Source organism: Temnothorax americanus, unplaced genomic scaffold, assembly GCF_048541705.1.
Source record: "Temnothorax americanus isolate GAGA-0224 unplaced genomic scaffold, ASM4854170v1 Scaffold2, whole genome shotgun sequence".
NCBI lineage: Eukaryota > Metazoa > Arthropoda > Insecta > Hymenoptera > Formicidae > Temnothorax > Temnothorax americanus.
In genome coordinates this window covers 5,222,006-5,243,616 of record NW_027509338.1, presented here as the reverse complement: position 1 = coordinate 5,243,616, position 21,611 = coordinate 5,222,006, and the positions used below count along the sequence as shown (strand labels likewise).

Genomic DNA, 21,611 nt, shown 5'->3' with positions numbered 1-21,611 from the left:
GCCGAAAGTTGAATTTTCGGCCCTGCGCGTCATGATGCCCCGAGGCGAAGCCGAGGGCATCATGACGAGCAGGACCGAGATTTCAACTTTTGGCCCGCGTAGTGTATACGATTTTTCTTCATAGCCGGTCGAAAGTACGTTATTAATTTACTTTTTTTAACTTAAATGTTAATAAGCATGTTTTGGATGCCTGCCCCCGACATTTGCGACACGAGCGAAGCGAGTGCTGCTGGTCGGGGGGGCAGGCATCAAATACATTCCAAGAGTCAAGTTAAAATACACAACCAAATTATTTTCTTCACAATTTGACAGTGAATTTTTGTGTTCTATCTGCCACTTTTTATACGTGTCGTAAACAAGATTGTATCGATCAACAGACTTCTTTGGCAACGTATCTGTATTTATTATCAATCGCGCTTCTGCATCGAAATTTCGTATAACTTCTTCCTCGTCTACGGATTCATCAGATGACATATTGACAGAACAATATTGATGACTATTTTTAAGGTTAAAGGGCGTTAAGGTTTAAAGTTATAGAGAGCGCGCGTGTACTTTTCACAGGGAGTAAATGTTAAACTTTCGTCTCTGCTATTAGGGACGAAAGTACGTACTTTCGACCGAGGTATGAAGAAAAAATTGATAAAAGCAAGTCCTTTTTGAGTTGAGAGGAAAGAACAATAGGTATATTCAGTATCATATGTTATCAAAAATAAAAGTAGAATATATATATATATATATATATATATATATATATTTCATTGTTTTATTCCTCCTATAAAAAAAGGGAATCTGAAATATTACTAAATTATTTTGGGTCTATTTCATTAAAACTGTATCGCCGTCAAACAATGTATTTTAATAATCATAATAATGACGTTAATATTGTTAAGCGATATTCCTTAACTAAAATTTTATTTTGCAAACTCTGCGAAGCAATAATTAATTACTCGACGAGAAGTAATCGATCGGCACGAGGAAGCCCGCGAGAACGAAGGGCGGGAATATGGCAATCGAGGAAATGGCCGTCGACAGAAGCGAGAACGATTAGGGTGCTTCAAGGGCTCGAACGGAGGGGAGGTCGTATTTGTCACGGTTGTTCAACTTCGTGGAATCGTGCGCGTGCTGCGCGTTTCCTTCTATGGTGGACCACAACAGGCCTGGGAATGACAGCTCGTTACGAGGATTTTCGGGGAAACATGAGCGTTCGGATTGCGTTCGTTGCTAGAGGATCGCTTTTAACACGTGGACCGTGATTATCGGTCAGTCCTAAAAAAACACACTCTCTTTCTTGTTGCAAAAGCATTCCTTTTTTTTTCCAGAAAAAGAGCCTGTGCAAGATGCTTGTCGGCGACGCGGGAGATATCTCGAACAAAAAGTTGTAAAAACGCAATATACCGTGACGAATTTTTCGTGTATAAAAACTTATATATATATATATATATAAATCAGAGTTTTCGATTTCCACAATTTTTTAACAAGATATATAATTAAATATTATAAATAGTATCAAAAGTTCTCTTTTTTCTATTGTTACATCATTAATAAAAAAGAATTTTTACGTATTTATTTGACAATAAATACGTAATATTAAAAAACTCATTTTCTAAAATTGAGATAGCAACATGCTATCTTGTATCGTTTATGTTTGTGGTTTTAATTGTATATGTTCACTGTAAATCCACGTGTGTTATTTCTACACGCATAAACGTTTCAAAATGACACGTTCGACTGAAGCTCGTTTTACATGTTTTGTTGCGTGTTAAATTAACACGTTTAATCGTATTAATACGTTCAACCGTGTTAAATGACGTCATTTAAAACGGCAAGAAATGTGTAAAGAAAAGCTTCAGTTAAAATAACACACTTGGATTTGCAGTGTTGGGACTCATGATCCTTAAAAGTATTGATAACATAATAACATGATTACTTGCAGCGATATAGATGGATGAGTACCTATGGTAATTGGAAATTCAATACACGTTGACTGCAAATAAAATTTCAAATGATTCATGTCTCTAGTAATATGATATTCTATGTCAAGAGATAAAAGAGAGAGAAAGAAACAAAATTTTATTTCACGGATAGAAAGTCGAAGTTGTATTCATTTAATTAGAGACGTAAGCTTGATGCATACGCGGATTCCTTTTCAAGCACAGTAAAATTTATTTCAAATTCTCACTAATCTATTGTTCGTTGCATCTGCAGTGGTTCTAGTATGCATATGGATATTCTGTTTCAGACAGTTTCTGACAGACGAATATGCACGAGTATGTTTGTGCGAGCGAAACACGATTATTGCAAACGATAAACCAGTCAATTACAAATAAAAATAGAAAATTTATTACGCAACGGCTGTTTGCAAGCCGCTAAATAAATAATGCTTTTCCGTGAAAGCGAAAATTGTGATAAAAGCGTTAAAGCTTTCGATCATAAAAACACAAACATTTCAAGCTTTAATTCAGTTGAGAATTAACAATTAATTACATTAATTATTACAACATCAACGTTGTTGGAATGAGCTCCATTACCGAGTTTTACAGAGTTGGGATCAAAGTTGAAAATTTTTAATCAATCTCTATCAAGTAATCTTATAACGCTTTTTTTCCAATTATAGTAACAAAATAAAAAGGTAAACAATTAAAAATAAAATCAGTCTATACTTCTTTTCTTTTTATAAACAAATCGTGAATTAAAAATTAGTGTATTACGCAAAATGAAATCGATTCAAGATATTTCTCGGCAAGAAATTACGACTATTAGAAAGGCTTCTCGCGAAAGAGAAGCCAAGCTCTACACGCAGTACTATAGACGCCGCATATCCTCTCGAGTTTGTTTCCACCCCTCGTTTGCCCCCAGGAGCCCTTGGCCTCGCTGGCTCCTGCCACCTGCTAACCCCTGGCTCGCCTGCGACACGTCAATATTCGCCATCCACCCTCCGAAAACCGCCGTCCCCACCATCGCTACCACCCCAGAGACCTAAGGGGCGCAGGCGCTCTAGATAAACCAGACTGCACGATGGAGCTGCCGGTACCGGAAAACAAAGCGCTCGGATACGCTCGTAGCGCTTCGTACGAATCCCGTGCACTTAATAAAGTCTTCGTGTCGCGAATGCCAAATTCATTTACGAGCCATTATTTACAAGAGAACGTCTAGGTACAAATTTTGTTATATAAACGCGATAAACTCTAAACTTTTCACGATCACGACTGTATTATATATTTATATACAATACAGAATTCCATTTAATCAAAGGTAAGAAATGGATGGATCAATTAATCATACATCGATAATTTGCGATAACTTGCTTAAATGCCCTATTAAAGTTTCATGGAATTCGATATAATTCGGTACGCTTCCAAAACGTTTCTGTATAAGATTATATTTACTGAGATAAATAAGGTAAAGCTTTTGATGCAATGCTTATAGTATAAAAATAGTCCGTCCTTTAATTTCCCTGAAGATGTAATTTCTCAACGTAATGAAATATATGTATGTCATTAGATGTATATAAAAATAAAAAATCGGTCAATAATTCTCCAAAAAATAATCGCAGTGAAATAAGCAGGAAACAATAGCGTATTAATTTTCGCTTTACCATTCATAACGAATTTGCATTAAAGTGTTTATGACACATATATATATCCGTCCACGTGTCAAGCATGATAATACAAAAGTCAATAAGCGGAGCGTATAATCGAATATGAGGAAGCGTTATCTGCAATCAAATTACAAGATCAAATGCAGCGCTTGTATGCATTTGATGTATCGAACTTTGGCGAATTCGGCCGCAGAGGCTGCGAATTCGATTAAACCTCGGTTTATAATTCACAAGACAGATGGAACTTAAGGGCACTCCATGTACCGTGCGCTTTAAATAAACATTATAATAAATGCGAAATAGCGGCATCACGTGACGCTAATGTGCGCCGATACTCCACGTCAAGATTGGGGCAAACAATTATTTTAAAAACCGATCAGCTTCGCTATCGATCGTACAATCATCGATTTAATATCGCGTTGCTATTTTCGTGGTTATTTTAAGCGAATCCTAACTCCCCGAATGATCGTTTTATAAAAAACGCAAGAACGATTCTTAGAAATGCCTTTATAATGAATAGATTAGCACGGAAAACAGACAGTGAGCCTCCCCTCCATTCAACTCATCCTATTTGCATCTCATGTATCTGGCACGCGTTATACACGTTACATATCCATCACGCAATATCGCAATTTTTCCCGGCAAACTAACCGTCGCATTTGGAATGTAATATCCTTGAAATAGCAAGTAATAGAAATACACGCAATCTAAAAATCACGATAAATTAAAAAAAAAACTCTCATTCTCTTTCAAAGGTATCATTTAATTTTAAAAAGACCTTTTCTATTATAAGATACCGGATAAAAGAACGAATATCAAATGTAATCTTCGCCAAAAGCTCACGCACGTGTTAAAAAAACCTAAATGACCGAATTGTGCTATTTGGAATGAATGAAAATTGCTGCTCTACGCATGTGAATTGGAATTTTCGTTTCAGAAGATTACTCGCACTTTGCGATTCAACAGATCGTTTTTGCTATACTCTACTCCACTGTCATTGTACAATAAAATTCTGTGATTTTTCCGGCGACGCGCACCAGAAATCGAGGGCAAATTATCAATTAAATAAGGTCCGTGGCGTGATCAATAAATATTTCACGTATCGTGAAAAAGAAATAAAGAAAGTCATCTATATTAAAAAGCGCCGTGTGCGCCGTCCTTACATTCTCGTTCGAGCCATTCTTCACAAATGGAATTGGCACCGGAGAAAATTAGTTAATGCGAGCAGTGCTGGCGGAAATTCTTTTCGTCGGAAGTGACCAGCCAACCGACCCGGCCGTTCACACCACCTTCGAAACAAAAGCGACCGAAATAAATGGTAGGATCGGTATTTCTTAACGTTCAAAGAATCTAGACTCCGTGTAACGCGCAGTTGGAGAAACGGCTCGCTTTTCACAATTAAATCGTCGGAAAAATTCTGTTAAAAATTAAAAATGACCTCGCCTTTAGTTGTTTCACGATCTTATGCAAAGCATTTAACGCTCATTTCTTTCTGACTCTAAAATATGTCAAGCAAAAAAGTAAAAATTGCCACTTCTATTCTGCCTGTAATCTATTTAATAATCTATTCAGCTACACCTTTTTTTGTTAGCAATGATTTAAATAAATAAAAAAAATCGAGGAAGCTGCGACGCTCGAAATCGAGAATGTGTTCGAGCCGCACTTGTTCAACGGTGATCTCATGCAGAGTGGACCGAAGGAATCCCCGAAGATTCACACGAGCGGTAAATATCGCGGGGGCGTGCGAACCTGCGCCCAGGTTCGCCTCACCTCACCTCACCTCCGCACCCTGCTCTCGCAGCGCCATTGCTAACCCCTCCTACGGCAGGGTTCCGCATCCCCGCCTCGCAAACGTCGCCTCGTCGACTGCTTCGTCGACTGGCGTCAGCGCCGTCAACGTCGTCGTCGGCGTCGTCGTTCGTGGTGGTCCTCGCGTCGACGTAAGTTCCGCCATCAGGCTCCCGCGAGCGAAGCTAGCACGGCAAGAACGGCACGCAAATACGGCAAAATCCGCGATTATCCGCGCGCATCTCGCGCGCACTCGCGTGTACCGTGAAATCTCGCGCGCTCCGCTCCGTGAACCGGAAGTGCGGGAGAAAGAGAGAGAGAGAGGTCAGCACATCGGGCGGTTTAGTGTTATTGTTCTACTGCTGTTAACGAGTGTTTTTCATTGTAGCGATAAGCGTTATCTGAGATCTAAAGCGATCTCCAACGAATTCCGAAGGAGATTTCTGGGACCCGGCGATAGTTTGCATCCTTGTCACGTGGCGAATGTGACGAAAACACGTCGTCGCATGGCTGACCCAAGGTAAAGGCACTTATGTTACATTTGTCACGGAAGATCCATATTTTGCACACACATTTATCATATATCTTTTTATCTTTATTTTGCATATCTGATCTTAACGACGCTCTCTTTGTTAATTTTTTCATCTATCTTCACGAAGAAAATTTTTATGAAGATTAAGACTGATGCTTTCGCGCGTAATAACATTTATATTAGAATTCTTAGCTCCATTAAACATTGTTTTAATGTCAATTTCCTAGAGGAATTCGAAGTCAATTTTTCTTTAGCAGATATTTCCAAGACATTGTGTACGTATAAACAAAATCATAAATTATGAATGTAAATATATTACACAAACTACGTTATAAATAAATTACAGAAAGGCTTAAAAGCCATGAAAGATCATGAGATAATACGTCAGAAATTATCATACTTATACAGATATCATCATGGAATGTATCATGCGTCTAAATTTATATTCTTAAACTATGTCTTTTTAAAAATTCATGAAAGTTTGATACATATCAGTATATGCGGTATATATAGAAATAGGTAACATTACTAAAATATATCAATAAGAAACTAAAGACAGTTTGCCGAAACAAACGACTCACTACAGGAAGTTCCTACGAAGAATAAATTATGATTTTCTTTTTTTCATCAACTGGCTCGAGCTATTCAAAACTTTAGTACCATAAATATTATATTCACTCGTTTTCTTACTCGCATATCTTACGTCCGATACTTCTCTGCCTAAGCCCTCATCCTTGCTGGTATCTCGACGTAGTGTAACCAGATGCACTTGGGACGAGCTATTAATATGAGAACCCTATTTCGGTCTGTGGTGTGTTTACAAGCTCGAGCTTGCCCCGTGCGTGAAACGGAAGTACGGCGGATTCGCTCTTATATACGGCGCGTTGAAAAGTCGCGTTTAACCAAGTCCACGACTGCCCGTCGCAATTTCCCTGAATTAATTAGATCGCGTTCGTCATGTCAGCAAGCCCGGCAGCTACAAAGTTGTACATAGAAAGCGCATGCCAATCAACGTGTCGTTCACAGAAAGGAAAAATACCAAGAAAAAAAATGCCGCGCTAAGAAAAGATCGTTCGCTATAATTAAGGTCGCTTCCTGATTTAGATAATGATTCGCGGGGCGAAAATGATATCCATTACCGTTTCTTCTCGCAGGAATTAAAGACCGCGATTTGCGAATAGTGATGAAATAATTAACCTCGAACGAATGTATGTTTGCAAAATTGACATTAATTATTTCTTTAATGTAAAATACGCAAATGTACAAAGAACACATATACTTCATAAGATTCACATATACTTCAAATTCTAATAAAAATTATGCAAATAAGACGTTTCCAAGTTACTTAGGATTTAACATCACGTCACATTTATCTGAGCTTTTGTGAAAACATAAAGAAATAATTACAATTTTGCAACATTTCCATAACAGCTCGAATTTCAAAAATTAAAAACAAACCTAATAGATGTACAACGGATGGGAATTGTGTTCTAAATCTTTTATTTTGTTCATATTTTTGTCAACAATAATTTGTAGTTTTTCCATATAGTTTCTATTTAACTGAACACACATATGTATACCCGCCTCGAATTTGTTTATACATCACAGAATTAGCAGCTGATGCTGTTTGTCTCGCAACGCAATTCCCAGAACTTTGAAAACATCTCTCGTATTTCGATATTTCTTTCGCTATCAATAAAATGTTCCAATTTCTAAAAGATATTATTAAGACATTATACTCTAAATATATTACAATTTCTATGTACAAGAATTATCCTTCAGCAACGAAAGAAAATCCGGAGCTTTGCCGATGGTTAAATATATAGATAATCAGCAACGAGATATGAGTACAAAGCCACATCGTCTCGTGTGTTTCTATGGAGACGATAAAACTTCATTACTGACCGTCTCTCAGAGGTCTTTTTCTCTTCGTTCTCTCTGTATTCGCGACCCAAAGATGCCGAGTACGTATAGTTGCGTAATGCTCAACGGAGGAGAAAGTCGGCCTTACGAGGACTGCGGAGTTCTGTTCGTACACGTGGAGTGCGCAGACGTTGGTTCTGTAACCGCGATCACCGAGCGTTACACAAAGCGCAGATTTCCATCGCACTTTCGACGGATAAAACACTCGCGCTCGGCCGCATTATCTCGCCCGCTTATCTCCACCGTCGAGTACTCGTAAAATACGCGATCCACACTTCGACGTGCGCTTTGTTGATTTTCCTCGCGTAACTCGAAGTTTCGATCGTTAAAATAACAATCTCATTTTTGCGCCGGAGTTCCAAATAGATATTTTATTTGAATCGTATCGGAAAATTATGCTGTCATTGTCGCTAATTGTTTCACGCAAAAACATATTGATGAGAGCTTTAAAAATAAATTTATATACTATAGAAAAATTAGATTATACTATATAATTTTATCTCTTTGCGGTTAGGCCAAGAAAATCTTGATTTAAATATTGTTCAACCTATGATAAATCTGACTGAAGACATGCAATAATCACTATAGTCGTGTTCACGGTATCGTAAAATCAGATAAAGTTAAAATCTTTTCTGGTATTAAGAATTACGAAAGAATTCCGTCAGCACAACATATGATTCCATACGTATAAGCAGAAATATAAGAATAAAAAATAATTGATGATGCTTTTATTCAGTGATGTCTTTATTCAAGACGCCTGCCATAACGATTAATCAAAACTTTCTCAGATCGGGATAGCCATCGATGGACGTTTCCGGAGAAATGTTAATGGAAAGGAAGAAAAACGCGCTTATTTGTTAAAAGCAAGCTCGTCGACAGGGCGCTTTTGATTCAAAGACAAAGCTCACTTTGTCTTCGCGTAATCACCGCACCGATCCCGATACGAATGACGGTTGCAAGGAGACTGCGCTTTTCCCACGAAAGTACACTGCCAAGCGTGTCTTTTTACTGTCAGATATTCTCGCGGCCGTAACGATTCCCTTGCAAAGAAGTCTTCAGCTCGAGCGGGATAGCTCGTTATACTGTCGTGCAAAAGAATAAGAAACAGAAAACGATAAAAAGTACATTTTTCATCAGCATAGCTTGTTCCGAATTCTAAAAAGGATATATTTATCTTGTGATACGAGTTATGTCACAGTATCTCACCGAAATCATAAACTCTGTGGCTTCTTCATTATAATTTACAAACTACAAATCTGACAGAGTCATGTAAACAGAATATGTAAATGTAACATGTAAATGTGTCCCATATTATTAAATTTGTAATTACTCCTACGTAATATTGAGATTGCATCGCTCAATCAGAATTTACACTTGTTTACATCTTTAGCCGGAATTCTCGCATAAAAAAAAACTCGATTTATGGATTCAAAGTTATAAAAGTTTCTTGCGGAAAATAAACCAGGAACACATCTATATAAAATAATGTTTTCTATCAAATGCTGGTTTTTTTGACAAATACGGGGTCAATTTAAGACTATTTTAAAACAAAATCCATACGAAAAATCAATTATTTGTTCGTATTGCTAAACCTTAATGGACGTCGCAATTCTGCACGTTAATGATCTCTCAAGTTTTAGAAGTCATCTGATATATTTAGCAAAATTTCTGCAAGGTTTAATTCGCGAATGCGCTAATACCTGCGAATAACTTGTTGCCTTTGTCTCAACGTCTCGTCTATCGGGACTAATAGCGGCTGTTATAACACGGTGTCATAAGATCGTGCGGCAGGCCTCACAGGTAAAAATTGCATTTTCTCAAGAAAGTCGGATGAATCATGCCGCGGTGCACATCGTCAGCGCTGACGGCGCGCGGCGTAATTCCTACGGTCATCTTCTCTCCTCGAGGTCCTTACGGCTCCTGGCCTCTGGTTACGGAGCGGCATAATAAGATTTCGCCGTGTGTTTCGCTCGTTCGCTAGCGCGGTAAACTTGAGAGTCTCCTGAGAAAGGAGACCGCCCGCTTCGTAATTACGCTCTCGATGAGCCGCTAATTTGCCGTCGACCTTACGGCTAAAATTGTTTCATCAGCGGGCTTATGGCGGTCGAGACGACAGGATATTTAATCAGTATTGACTCAATGACTTCAGAAACGCATTAAGTCACGAATATTTTGGGTCTTAAGGATAAGAACTTTCTTTCTCCCGCTCAAAAACATAATCGTCATTGTTTAGATTATTTAGAAAGCTCCAATCTCTGATACTTCCTCACTCGAAATTCGTTTTACAATTATCAAGCTTATATAGCATTCATCCAGACAAATTGTTCAATGCTAATGAGATATGATACATATTCGACGAAGATGGTATAGTCAGATTAAATGTAAATTGTGTTGTTCCTACGACAGGAAACTGTTCGATTCATCTATACTTTCACTGTTTAAATCAGAATCTCACGATAGATGCTTTCCGTAAATCCAGTCTCGTGAGAACCCAATACAAACTCTGAGCTCTTAGAGCAAAAATGTCGGATACCGTAATATCGCCATCAGCGATTATATTTTCGAGACCATTGACTTTCGCAATTTGACGGTTCCTACGTTCGACAGCCGTCTTTGTTTTATGACGGAGGCTAAGTGAGAGGCTTCGAGGTCTCGACTATACTTTACGCTATCGTTTATTCGGGAAATAGCCTTGTGAGGAAGACACGCGATAAGACGACAACGTAAAAGTGCTATCTCTACGAAACGCAACACCTCGATATCTACGCGCACGTATAGTAGGTGTCGATGCGTTCTGCGGAAGGTGAGATCTCCTCTTTCTCTCCTCCTCCTTCGCTTCTCCTATGTATCTTCTCCTCTTTCAACTTTCGATCGCATTCAATTTTATGCGTCGGCGAATCTAGGTTATCGCTTAGACGACCATCGTCGCGCGCGCCTATATCGGTTTCTGCACCTAAGATACGCGCAAACCGCCTTAAAATGCCTGGTACCGATATACGAGTCTCAATAAAATTTTAGAAACGTTCAAAAAGTCGTTATATATTCGTTGTTTAAGCCGTTAATTATACGTTTGAGCCGAATAATTAACGGAAAAATATACGTGCAGCAATATTCAGATAATTTTCCAAGAGTATACGGTACGTCGCGTGATGAAGAAATCCTGCCGAAAAAGTTTGAAAATTCTCGCGACGCGAAGGTGGGACGAGAAGAACTCGGCAAAAGATTTCGCTTAATGAAGATGTCTTCGCTCTTTTACCTTCTCAGGTTTTTACTAGAATCGCCGTCGACGTCGACGTGCTTTTCGTACTTTACACAATCTTGCGAGATGCCTGTACGTGTCTGTCGTTTGGATACACTGATACGGATATATATACGTTTGAGAAAACTTGATGCTCTGACAGAACGCTATTACACCGACGGGCGGACTATTCTAACATTTTATTTAAACGTAAGAACACGTGAGAATAAGAGCATTGTAAAATTGTGCTGCCTTGTAGAGAATCATGTATCGATATATCTTTTTAACGTTGAACAATTTTTTGAAAGAATTAAAAAATTATTTGAAAAATGCGAACGCTAATTGTAATAAAATTGTTGATAAAATTGTATTCTTTTATATATATATATATTTTTTTAAATAAATTTAATTTAATAAAATTCGGTTAATGCTAAATAAAAATATTTAACTGCCAAGGAAATGTTACATATGTTACAGATAACTATCTAGCTTTAAATTAATGTGTTCAAATAATTTGAATACATATTTGTTGTGCCTTGTTTAGTTGCACACTGTTTAAAATAGTGGACGAATACAAAATCGATTACGATACAAAGATCTTGTCTATAACTCAATAAATGCTTTTTCTCTTTCTATAACACAATGACTCTCAGCTATATATTTATATCAGATTAATATCTCCACTTACTTTGAATCAAATTATTTGACCCGCCCGACATACAGTTCAACTAGCCGCGGATCTCTGGGATAGCGACGGCTATAGTTACGGCGCAGTGAAGCGGCGTGAAACGCGAGGCGCAAAGGCACGAGGAAACTCGAATTAATAAAGCGAAGCTTACGAGAGTGAGAAAGAAAGAGAGAGAGAGAGCACAGGCAGCGACCGCGCATGTATATTTATAGATCATCTTGCAAGTAAGCCACTTCGGTCGCGTTCAATTACGCTTCTTCCGCGTCGTTCCGATATGCCCATTTTGGTTCAATCTCCGTTCTCCATTAACTCGATCGTTCGACGGCTCAATTTAAATCGACGCGGTTATCGACCCGAGGAAAAAGGGTAGAAGACATTGCACGAGTGCACAAACAAAAAACAGGTGCATCCTTTTTATGAAACGAAATATACTCACAAGAACTTCGTGCCGAAAATGAGTGAGATCATAAAAACATTTCTAATGGTCTTGATGATAAGATACCCATTTTACGGCCTGAATCAGACTTTAAAAAATCTCTCTATAAGATGTCGTTTATATTCTGAAATAGTAACGTTTCATAAAAGCATGATTTTAAGCGTAATACGTGATACGGGTATATATTATTCGCGTTTACTGACTATAAGAAGCAAAAACTTGTGTATCTTTGCGAATTAATGACGAAGACTGAGAACACTCGCCGAGGAAGATTTTTCATTGAATTGAGCTACAGCTCACAAGCATCTTTTTCAACCCAATCTACAGCCTAGATACAACGAAGTTAATGTACTCGGTTACAACCGACGGTAGCCAGTAGCGTCAGTAGACTACTTGTAAACCGAGCAGCCGAAGTTTAAACTATCCGCTCCTTTAGGGGCTCAAGTATCCGACCGAGTACTCAGCCAAGTGCCCATGGTGAGTGTATACTAGAAACGCAGAAAGGAAAACTTTGTTTTACGCCCCGTGGGCTTGTTGTTATAACTTAAAGTTCGTTCCCGTATAGATCTCCAACCGAGTTTGAACTTAAAAAAGGGATCCGTTAGCGCGTCGTAGAATAACAACACAAATGTAGAGCAATGTTTTGCTTCCTACATTACCTTGCAACCGCTCCTACTGCTCTGCTCGTTTCTCGCAAAGCAGGCGAAAGATCGGGCGAGAGCGAAAGCTTGTAAACCATTTGGGAAAAGCTCAGAAACTATATCTACACGAAAGAAGAAACGGTCTTCCAGCCGAGTGCATGATTAATATCTGGCAAACTTAACAAACCGTATATATACATTTTGACGATGCAGCGTCAATGTAACACGAAGAACTTGCCGTTCAAACGACGAAAACAGCGTCGTTCAGACGAAACAGTTAAATCCGGCGCTACATTTCTTCTATTTACTTTGAGTATATTTAAACAATGTTTTATATTCTTAATCTTTATGGATTAAGTAGATCTTAATGGATTTGTAAAATTATATTCCAAACGCAAATAAAATGTATGTATGAGAAATGAGATATAAAAGAATCACGAAGTATCTTTTTCTATCAATTATTAGACATTATATCAAAATGTTTATTTGAAATAATAAAATTAATGTAACTGTAAAGTATTCTGTATTACTCTTCTCACGAAATATCTTTATTGAATATATTATTTATTCCTACAGTTATTACAAGAAAAATTAAAATATTAAAGATTAAGAATATAAAAGTATATTATAAATGATCTAATATATTATAATATATTATAATCTATTGCCTCGACATTAAAATAAAAAAATAACTTACTGGCCGATGCGCAACAGCGGAGTTGTAAGTTGTAACCCTGCGTTGATCTGTAACGTAGAAATATTTTTACATTAATCAGAGCCCAAAATAATCAATACTTGATAATCAATACTTAAATAATTATATCGCGGCTGCATATTTTCGCATTAACTCGTTCGCATAATTAATCCGTGCGAATAAGAGAGAGAGAGAGAGAGAGAGAGAGAGAGAGAGAGAGAGAGAGAGAGACGCGACGTTCGCAACGTAATATTTCTCGCATATGTCGGAGATCGAACACCGAAATTGCGAAATTGCGCCGGCATTACGGTATTGCACGAATAACGAGTATATCGCGTAATGATCGAATTAAGTCGCGCTTAAACACGTGACGGAATCCGCCACAAGACTGACACACGGGACAGCAAAATAATAAATGAATAACAATTACTCACCCCACGGTTGCTCCGCTGTCGCCCGATGCCTCCCCCAGGCCCCCTTCTCCTCTCCTCGATCCTCCAGATTCTCCTCCGTTGGCCCTTTGTCGCAGCACCGTCGACGCACTCAGGCACTCACTCACGACGCGGCGGCATTCACGCGTGAAAATCGACGATATATCGTCGCTTATGATCGCGCGACACTTTCGACACGGCACTCCCGGTATTTAATCTCGCGACGCGGCGCGTACTTTGTTACACGGCGACGAAAGAATTACGGCGGAGAAACAACGAACGAAGCTGCACGATCCGCTTGACGCCCGCGACGGCCGACGCTTGTCATCCCGCAGGTAGATGCTAAGATGGCGGAGAGAATTTGGTAAATCGCGCGGCCAACTTCACTCGCCCCTCGCCCGGAGCAATCGTCCGAACCGTCGGCGTCGCGAGAACGCTACACTTGCCGCCCGTGAAACGATTTTGGATAACTGCAATTAAATCATCGATTTATGAGCACTCTGTCTATCGCCCGCAATCACCACATAATCAAAACATAATTAATTACGAGATTAAACGTATACGACGTTACCAGAGACTGTGATCGCTAATTAAATACGACGCGGCGTCACTCGATTCAGGGTATCTTTCCGCGGTAGGCGCCGCCGACCGCCGTACGCCGTATATCTTTCATCCGTGTTCCGAAAACGACACAACTTCGTTCTAAAGCGGCACGACGCGACGGCGAGTCAAGTTGACGGTTGAGAAAAGCGAGATCGTCCGAAAGAATGTAGCCGAATGCGATATGTACCTCGGTGTCCGTATAAATTCCGCGAAGCGCATGTGAACATTCGATATATATTACAGTTTTTCGTAATTCCAATAACCGTCGCGCTGCGCGCCGAACTCGGCAATCGGCACCGCGGCGACACGAGTAGCAATGATGTAGTGGGAGGAAGGGTGAGGTGACTAGGCAGTCGAGGTGCCGCGCGCGTTCCGTCGATGATATATGTGCTCGATCGGCCTACCCCCCTCCCTCTCCCTACTCATGTTACCGCGGCGCGGCGCGGCGCGGCGCCCGCGACGTAAAGCCTGGTATTCACGATACTAGAAATCGCTCCGAGATCTTCGGAGCAATTGACCAATGCGATTGGTTAATTATTTCTCCGTCGCTCTGTCTCGGAGCGATTTCTATAGCATCATGGACACAAGGCTTAACTCGTTGCTCCAATCACATCGCGGAGTGATACCTACGCGAATCGCCGGCTCCGACTATTTAGATTATACGAGAAACTGTATGGATATGTCGAATGTTCATTTAATACGCGTGCTTCGCGGAATTTGTACGGACACCGCGAGGTATATCGCATTCGAGCATACATTATTCTCTCGGATAATCAATCTAGCTTTTCCTAACCGTCATCAATGCTAATGATGTTACGAGTTGAGAATTCAATTATGACGGAACGTAGATTTCTACCATCTTTAATGAAATGTTTAAAAAACATATAATTTATGACCGTCTAAAATTAAATTATATACTCTTGCGGAGTTTCACCGAAACCTCATGGTGACGTGAAGATTTCTGGCACGACAACAAAACCAGCTGCCACCTGTGAGTCGTGCGAGGCGGGTAATATGATACACCGGTCATGATAAGTTCGCGATTTAATGATAACAGCAAATGGCGGTTTATGTCACGATAAAAACCAATTAACTTCGCGGAACGTTGACTGAAACCGAGTAAACTGTCGTCGCTTGCAAAGGATAACGGATATTGGTGCACGAAGCATTAATTAAATAATTCCGCAAAGGTCGGCTCCTTCATTCCGCCACGGTATCGTAATGTCGTTCTAAAAACGGCTATCTGAGATTTCACGGTGATCCCGATTCCACGTAGATTACGCAATTGATCCATTCCCTCGTAAAACGAAAAAAGGATTTTAATAGCAACTCATTGGCGTATATTATGGCGTATATCTATTACGCGAATCGAACTTAATACGATGAAGAATCGAGATATTCTGTTTTTATTCCGCGAAGCTCACATCGCTCGTGGTTAAAGCTTCCAAGAAGTGAAACTCAGCGAGGCGCAATGTTCTTGCACTCCATCGTGATTACTCTCGGCAAACGATGGCATTTAATCTTCACGCGAAATCGAAGAAGCTTGTAAAGCAAATCGCGTTCGAGGTCTTGCACGCGGGATACACTGCCTTGACGATTGATGGCCTCACGCGTGAAGGAGACGCGAGGGGAAAGAAAACAGCGGATAGACATTGACCCTTTCTATAGATCTAGGCTTTTACCCCCTTGGAAGTTTGCAATGTTGTCATTAAATGTACATTAAGAACTAATGCACCGCCCATGTTCAGTCACTTTCAATTTAATTCAGTTTTTCCCTTCTATTTGTGCAAAAAAAAATATATATATGGATCTATTCGTCAAAATATTGAGACTTTGTTTCAAAAAGCAGTAAATAATTAAAAATATAAAAGATATTTCTATCGAGTATACGATATTTCGCGTACAGTGGCATTAACGAAATTAGAAAATACTGGAATTGGTTGGGCGCCAATATCGACTTCTAGAAATAAACGTCGGGTTATCGTGTTGTAGAAAAGCAATTAAAGAGAAGTAGCTACGAGACGGAGAACGGAGCTGTAAGAATGAAAGACGATGTGGAAGCCCGTGTCGAAGTCAAGTGGTAGGACGATTTATCGAAGACTTTCGGAAAAGACGCGAAATAAAAAAATATTTAGTCACGCGGAATGTACCACATCCTTTTGTCGAAAATTCTGTTTTATTAATGACGTTTATACATGAATCCAATTGTATAGTATAAAGAATTGTATAATTTAAGTCGAATATAAACACCACGTTAACTAAACTTTTTTATATGTTCGTCAAATTTAAACCCTTTGTTTCGTATCTATCATAGTAAGTATCTGATTTCTGATCAAATAAAAGATGGATTTTCTCATTCAGCAAGACAGTTGAACTGTCTAACAATATTCTTCAATACGGATTATTCGTCAATACATTTGATCGTATAATAAATGGATTAACTCACCGATCTGCTTCAAGCTGCCGAGTCGTCGTATGAGGTCGTTGCTGTAACATATCGCTGGAAGAATTTCGCAAATAAATACGAAATGTGCGAACAGATCTGTCGTAAGGTACGATGTGCAGAATTCCGGATCTCTGAGAAAGCTGCAGACGAAATTGCATTATGTCGTCCGAGAGACCGCATCCAACTTTCGGTCCCTCGAGGGCGTGGGAGACTCGTGCCGGAAAGACGGTGACGTTGCCAATTTAATATCCAATTACATGCGCCGCGTCTATGCCGTATTATCGACCGCGAATTATGTCCGCGGGGAACGCTGAAATCAAAATTAAAGCAAAAAATTAAATCACGGAATTAAAAATACAAAATTAAATTATAAATTTCGCAATGCTTTCTCTATTGCGGGATAACACAGATATACACTTCTTTTTATAAAAATATATATATATATATATATATATATATATAAGGAGAAGGAGAGAGAGAGAGAGAGAGAGAGAGACATATAAATATAATAAATAAATAAAAATACAAACGCATTAAAAAATGTAAAAATATACAACATATATAAAATAGGACAATATTTTTATATTTATTTATATGTATAGTATATGTGTGTGTGTGTGTGTGTGTGTGTGTGTGTGTGTGTGTGTGTGTGTGTGTGTGTGTGTGTGTGTGTGTGTGTGTGTGTGTGTGTGTATACGCGATAGATCATATTGTCTGTTTTTCTCCATGCCAAGTTCGCCAATAACACAGAATGCGTTAATTTACAAATATAAAACCTTTGCATATTATTATGCATAATAATTTGATGTTATATCGAGAGCATAATACAAGAGAAATAAAATATCGCAATATTATCGCATAAATAAACGAAACATACTATATAGGATAACGCGTTTTGATATACATATGTAATAGCTTAATAGCATCGATATGGAACACGGCAGTACACTAATTGAGTAAATACTAAATTAATTTAGTATTTTACGGTGAGTTGTTTATCTTTATTATCTCTGTTATGTCGAGAAATATTTCGAGAATAATGCGGATGCTGTTTTCTTACTTTATTAACCGGCCAGCTTGTGTTTAAACCCAGCGTGAAACGTTATGTGCAATACTATATAAACAAGGTGCATAATTTAAACACGGACCACGATATACACGACTTTTGCGGCACGGAGCGTGCTTGGTGTAAAGGTTGGCGATAAGCAGGCAGCGGTAAACATTACTGGGATTATATGTATACGAATTTATACAATTCGCTCCTGATAATCAATTGTGTATGAAAGAGCTCATTTCTAAAAAAAAGATATCAATCCTTTTAACCTTTTTTTTTTATTCAAGTCCCGCGAGTTGCAACACGTAAAATATGAGGCATAAAATAACTCATTAATACTTATGTTATTATAAAACGTATTTACCTTAATTATCATTGAATTGGCAGAGCATTTTATTTGACACTTTATATATTCACACATAGGTGTTCACGCGAATCTTTTTGAAACTCGTATATTATTACAGAACATGAATTTTTGATCGAGAAATGTGTTATATTGTCTATTTCGTTTTTTTCTCATTATATACGAAGATATCTACACGCAAATGTCGAATTACTTATACCCCGGAACAATGTGTAAATTATAAGCTGGACGCGAAGTACGAGCATGTATAAGTCCCGTTCACATCGCGCATCGTAAACACATCGCGGTATGGCGCAGGTGGACGCTACACGTGCGTCCGAATGATGTCATTACCATGCTTAATCTACCAGTGATCTTTCCATATTTGGTCACTTTTGCAATGGCAAACGTATACCCGCGGGATAGATAAGTAGTCTCGTGTCGACGTCAATTCGCGAATAATGGCAATCTTTCATCATAGGCTTAAAAGATGTATCTATGACTCGTCTCGCCCGAGGTACAACGTATATATATTTTCAATTTATGTTTATGGTTAATTAAAAAATTTATTTATAGCCATACCTCGTCATTTCGTATAATTTCTAGTTCAGTCAAAATTCTTAAGTATCATGATTTATTCAAACCAGATATTTTAAACCTAAATAAACGCTTCCTTAGCAAAAGAAACTAAATATTTCAGGTAATAAATATGTATTCTCAGTCAATTTAATTTACAGTGAACATTGTCTCAACGAAAACTTAATGCAGGATAAAAAAAAATAGCCTGAAAGCGGATTAGTTGTTAAAACAGACATATAATTCTAAACTTTTTTAAAAATAAAATTTTAAACTCTAAAATAGAGAAAGAGATATTTAGGACGCCACATATATGTACTTCGCATCGTAATCCACACGGATCGACGTGTCGCTCGTATAAGTTTTAACGTATGCGTTAGGACCATGAAGCAAAGTTGCAAATCCGCAAAAAACGGTGAAAAACGTTCTGGAAACCATATCGAATACGTGGACGGGATTACGATTTATGCTATATAGTCCGAGATACAGGAAGAGGCCCGACAAATCTCGCGCATTCTTCGAGATCGTATATCATCGCCGCTATCAAAAATCCATCGCGATTTATGGATGTGACGTATCCGCCAGACGGATACGGTATAGACGCGTATAGAGGTGTGCATAGATCTCTTTTTTTGTTTGCTCCGTAAGCAAAAGCATGCGCAAGCAGTTGATTTATTCAGCGGCTATACCCATTGCCGCGCGTTTGCGTCCATGACACGAAAATCCATCGTCGCGTTGGATCGCGGACGACGCGTTCAAATTATGAGGAATGCCGTGGTCCATCCTATTCGGATTCCGAACTTAACCATATCCTCCTCTCGAGAGGAGAACGTTCTCAACGTTCCCCACTCCTCGTTTCTCAAAGCTGGACAGGCGCTTTCGGGATAGCCGAATCGATCCCTTTTCGCGATGCACGCAATCATGAAATTTCCTAATAGGCTCACGAGTGTTCGGCGCGATATGGATGATGAACTGATACAGAGCTGATACGTGCGAAAATACATCCAACTAAAATACGAGATATCGCGTAGGTAGAATATTCAATTGTTCGATAAGCGGCAACCAGCGATCGGCGATGGTCAGTATACTTTTCGCTTCCGCTCACGTACCTATCGATGCCTGATGCGGCGTGTGGCGGACTATCGTGTCGCGTCGTGTCGTCTCGCGGCCAGGGTCAACCACTTGTAGAATCCTGGCAAGCGTCTATGTAGCTCGCGGCATTCGACCGGATGCCGTGCCAAAATCTCGCGCGATTATAGTCTTTGTTCTATCATCAAAGACCCTTTGAAGCTACCGCTAGTGACGTTGTCGCGTTACCACAGCGATCTTATCCGATGGATGCCGCAAATGTCATTAAATAGGGCTGTTAATTTGCTCGCTGTGTGTTAACACTTTAACTGTCTCATCACCCATATTTGGATGACAGATGAGTTTCCTGAGGACTCCAATATATTTATTTATTCAATTAGAAATAATTTTACACACAAAATAATTACATATTTATATATGGATGTTGATTGAAACCAATAAAAAATATCTCACACTTGTATACTTAATATAAATAATATAATGTGCGCTTATCGTGGCACGAAGAAAGAGATATAGGTCTACTTGAGCGATCAACAATGTGTCTCTGCATACTTTACATATACGATCATTCTCGACATGGGCCTCCCAATAGTCAAGCAATGAATTATACCATTAAGCCGACGATAATCATTTTAGCTCTATATATACATAGAGAAACGATACGGGATATTTAATATACAAATGTTCACATATGTGACTACCTAAGCGCCAAAATGACAATTTAAAAGATTCTATGAACATAGTGAAGATAAAAGAATATCATGAATGTGTTTCCTGTAATATTCGCAAAACACATTATTTACGCCAGATCATAATACCGACGGGAATCATATTGCCGAATCGTTTCGATAGGACACACGGTAATTACGCAGAAATAGGCATCGTTCCCGATTGTTATAGTCGACCCAGGGCACGCACGCCTCATCGTGCGTAATGTGCGTGCGTGCCGTTGTGGCATGTGTGCACAGATGCATGTGTGTATACGCGTGCCACGATGATATACACGCAAGACTAAACAACGTGAGCGCCGCATTGCGGAAATTCCAGGATCGCATATATTACTGATGTTAATTCATTCCCTTTATACGTATTCGGCCATGTGTGCATTTACATGTGCCGTACATAAAAAGGGTCTCGCGTATCCACCACTTTCAACTATGGATTCTTCGTTGAAACCGAGGTCAACGCGTGTAGTTCTTAATAAAATTTAACGCAAAATATTGTCCCGAGAGTACATCAAATTTCGGAAAAGATATCTTTAAATTTTAGAAATTTTCAAAGATTATATATTAATCGCGAAACGAAATAATAAAGCACAAACTGGTAATTAGCTTTCTTTTGATACTTTGATAGCACATATATCACTGTCGCTATAAGCGAAAAATAAATCGAGTATCGTTGCATCGGTGATTAGCGACACGGCGATATTCTTCAAACATCGGGTTTTCGCACTTTCATCATAATGCAATTAATCCCTCCTTCAGTAGATTACGATCGCGTAATTGAACCACGCGCGGAGATCATGTTCACG

The 21,611-nt window shown here is 39.0% G+C and overlaps 1 protein-coding gene and 1 long non-coding RNA gene across 3 annotated transcripts in view; one reads left to right on the top strand and one right to left on the bottom strand.

Annotated features, from left to right (window-relative positions):
- LOC143897101 (uncharacterized) overlaps positions 1–17,419 on the bottom strand; it is a 195,954-nt gene extending 178,535 nt beyond the window's left edge. Inside the window, exons 1-3 of the long non-coding RNA XR_013256838.1 lie at positions 17,019–17,419; positions 13,973–14,439; positions 13,542–13,588 (exon numbers count right to left, since the gene is read on the bottom strand). This is a non-coding gene — a long non-coding RNA (uncharacterized LOC143897101). The remainder of the gene's footprint in view (positions 1–13,541; positions 13,589–13,972; positions 14,440–17,018) is intronic.
- Positions 5,478–21,611, top strand: part of Brat (tripartite motif-containing protein brain tumor) — an 85,452-nt gene continuing 69,318 nt past the window's right edge. For both annotated transcript variants that reach the window (XM_077405354.1, XM_077405353.1), the window contains exon 1: positions 5,478–5,906. The gene's annotated coding sequence lies outside the window, so the exon portion shown is untranslated. The remainder of the gene's footprint in view (positions 5,907–21,611) is intronic.